Source organism: Rhagoletis pomonella, unplaced genomic scaffold (genome assembly GCF_013731165.1).
Source record: "Rhagoletis pomonella isolate Grant_MI unplaced genomic scaffold, Rhpom_1.0 Rhpom_scaffold_00004, whole genome shotgun sequence".
Lineage (NCBI taxonomy): Eukaryota > Metazoa > Arthropoda > Insecta > Diptera > Tephritidae > Rhagoletis > Rhagoletis pomonella.
Window position 1 is genome coordinate 74,147,924 of NW_023458558.1, and position 3,950 is coordinate 74,151,873.

Here is a 3,950-nt window from a genome sequence, read left to right on the forward strand (position 1 = left end):
ATAATACTAATAAAATATAATTACTCAATTACCTGAAGCTTGAAGGAAATCTTTTGCTACACTGATGCGGTGAGCGTATAAGCATTATAATATCGATGAGTTCATCAAAACCGTGAAATCAACGAGAACCTTGATCAGCTGCAGTAATAACGCACCCACTACTAGACTTTGCACATTCAGATTATCGATGACATGGAATCCCACTTCAGACGTAGTGGTTTGTCAAAGATTGGACACGGGCGTTTTATATTGCGGATCACCTGGAAGTAGATATTTTAACATTAATAGAAAAGTTATGAATTTTCAACCGACTACAAATTTCATGGTTTAAGTACAAATTCTACTAGATTTAACTGTACGTACCGTGTTTGGTGGTTTCCTTACCAATATGATATTACAATTGCTTCTAACTAAAATTGCTTCTCACTAAAATTGCTTCTCACTAAAATTGCTTCTCACTAAAATTGCTTATTTCCTAAAATTGCTTCTGAAATGTTTTAAATGAGAGTGAGTTAGTTTGTAAATTCTTCCAACTTACTCTACGTTATTATTTTTCGGTATTTTCGTTTCCGAGATTTCGCGCTGTCAGAAAGAGCTTTGTTTAAAGTTCTTATCCTGAAGAACATACGTGCACGGAAGAATAATTTCTTAACTTTTGCATCGCACCCAATATGCTCGGACCTCTTCATGTGCTCTTCAAGGAAATTGGCCATTATATTCAACCCGTCACCGTTGATCTCGTCGAATACTCTCTGTAGTTGCTGCATATGCGCCATCATTTCACGCGTGGGTTTGGACAGACCGCCTTCAGTAAGGTGGTTTACCCAGGTGTAGCTGTAATCCACTTCCTCTACTCGAATACCTGGGACTGAATTATGCAGGCGATGGCATATATACCCTGCAAGGTTTTCGAGGCCGTCTGTCTCAAGGCATTCCAACTCCTGCTGCTCTTCGTCGTCCAATTGGCTGCTGTCCATATCTGGCCTGAGCGCAATTTTATTTAAAATTATGCCTAAATAAGGAGTTATAATGCATCTATAAAACTAGACCATCTTATTCCTATGCAATTCTTTGCATTGAATCCAAATTATCTATTACAGAGTTTATTTGCATTGAATCCAAATTACCTGTTAGAGAGTTGCTTTCCAGTTCAAGGTCTGGAGTATCGTCTACGGAGGTGTTTGCGCTGTCTGATAACACGCCCTCGTTGAAGCCAAGAATATAAGACCGCAGGCGATACTTAAACTGTTGACGATCAGGATGGTCGTTCAAGCCTCCCTTGGAACGAACAACACCGAAAAAGTTTTCCAGTACGTCCTGGTTCAACCTATACGTTAAAATATATTTCAGGCCGAACCTACTCTTAATGTCCTCGTACAGCAGCTTTAACGCTAAATTTGACTGAACTATTCCTGTTAAGTAAATTCCGATTATATAAAAAACTACTTATATAAGTTGCTTGGTGTATGATTTTTAAATTACCTTTTTGAAAAGGTAACATACTCATTTTGTTTTTTACCCGCATTTCCTTCATCATTGCTGTCATTTGGTTGAGTATTCCGTCCTGAACCTCAAGAGCTAGTCCATAGGCTTGGACACGTTTCCTTGCGTCTGCATACGGAGCTCTAACGTTCATAACGTCGAACCAATCGTTTGGCTGAAAAATTAGAATATTATTCCGTAAATATGTATGATAGTCGTTATCAAAACTTAATTACCAATTTAAATATGGTATGACACTCCTCCCAATTATGTCCACCGAGGTAGCCAAGGCTAGCAGCTCGTGTAATGGCTTGCGCAACGGTGTGGGAGAAAAGTTTCGTCGCCATTTTTACTTTTTGCCTCTGAGAGCCAACGACAGTGAGGTGGGCCATACTTATTTTATGCGTTATAGATAATTCAGCTGCAGTGCACGAGAGCAACTCAACGATAGTGTCTTTTTTAACTTCTTTACCTTTTATGAGTAAACCACTATCAATATAGTGGTTGCGCAGGAGTTTCATTAGATGAGGTGCATCTGCAAATACATATATGCGGACGTCATCATAAATGAACCTAAAAATTTAGAATTTTTATTTACTAATATAAAGATGAAGGATTCCATTATTACTCACCACGGAGTGTCGATTTGTACACCAAGCTCATTAAATAGTGCCCTGTTTGATCCGCCTAGGTCGCTTACTACAGCCGCAATAGGATATCCGCATGCTTTCACGGAGCTTATGATGTCGTGCAGTATTTCCACTGTCATTCTACAATCAAAATCGTAGAAGACCGGCTGCTTCCATTTAGAAACCAAACCTATACAAAATTTTAGTTTTAGTGCCATTTTATTAAGTAGGTTTTAAAATTTATCTGCCATTTCAACACGTTTTGTTCTGAAAAAATGTGTTTAAGGGCAGGTAAATTTTAAAACCTACATAAGAAAATGGCACTTAGAAGAATATTTTAATATGTTGCATAAATAAAAATATACCTCGCAGCATAGCTACTTGCACATAATCTACTGGAGCATACGTAGTGTCAGAACATTTATCATAACAATATGCTTTCCGAATCTTCATTTCGTCGAAGCTGAGTACGCATATTTTTTGCACGACATCCAGCTGAGATGCAGCCGATAAAATTTTCATTACAGGCCCGATGATACCTGTGGTTATGTCGAGCTTCTTCGCCCACCATTGCAGCGTGCTCACTGCAGGTAACGGAAAACCCTTCTTTTTTAACACTCTGTACATTTTTGCGCTCGTGGAGTAGAGGGTTATCGAGCGTGATATGTCTTCTTCGGCCCACTTGATACGCTTGCTACCACGTTTTATTTTTTTTATTTGGCTAGGAGTGAATATTGCAGAGAGTTTTTCGTCCATATTTTTTTGCTCAAACTCAGCACCTCGAATGCGCTCTTGTAGGGCAGATATGGTCTTTTGCAATTTTTTTTCATTCTCCCGTAAAACGACATTCTCGCGTGTTACTGACTCACTTCGGAAATGGAAATAAATTATTGAACGTATACTAATTTTACCTACATTCTCCTCACAGTTGCAGCTTCAATGCACTATTATCCTCCAACCTCTTTTTAGCGCAGTTTTGTAGCCGAACATTTTCACAGTCTATCGCTGACTGGGGACAAAAGAATTATTTTACTTGCGTTATCAATATCACTGCTTTATATATACTCACATTTTTTGCTCCAGCTTCCTTTGTGCCTCTTCTGCATCACGTTTAAGAGCGCTTCTAAAAATATATAATCGTTTTAAGTAATTATATATGTGCCAGGTTTAAAAGTACGTACATATTTACTTACATTTTTCGTTCCAATAGCGTTTTAGTGCTGCGACTTGCTCTGTTGTCGACTTCAACCAACGGCGCTCTTTCCGACACAAACGCATTTTCCTGGTCCTCAGTTGCTTCGATTCTTTTGGCAGCTTCCAGCAACAAGTTGAGTTTGTTGGAGCGGTTTCCGTTGTCGACAGCAACTTCAACCAACGGCACTCTTTCCAGCGCCACAACATTTCTCTGCTCCTCAGTTGCTTCGATTGTCTTTGCAGCTTCCACCAAGAGGTTTAATTTGTTGAAGCTGCCTTTGCGTAGGCTTGGCACAGCCCCCTTTTTAAGTATGAGGTGTTTCACTAGTCCTGAATTCAGCCCAGTTATTCGGACATCTTTTTAAACAAAGTGGTAACTTACCCATTGAACCTTTAAAAGGTTGACAAAATCTTCGGGGAGGAAGTGGTCGCTGCAAATTTTTGCATGTTGGCCAACGTTCTGACCACAAAAGTTTACCCACTTTTCACGCAGACTTACGTCTCTTGGGAGACTAAACAAACGCACGGACTTGTCCCTTTCGTATGAGTTGTTGCACCCAATCACAAAGCACTTCATTTTATTTCATAAATTTGTATCAAATTAAAATTAAATTGTTCACAAAACACGTCGAATCGCTAAAAAAA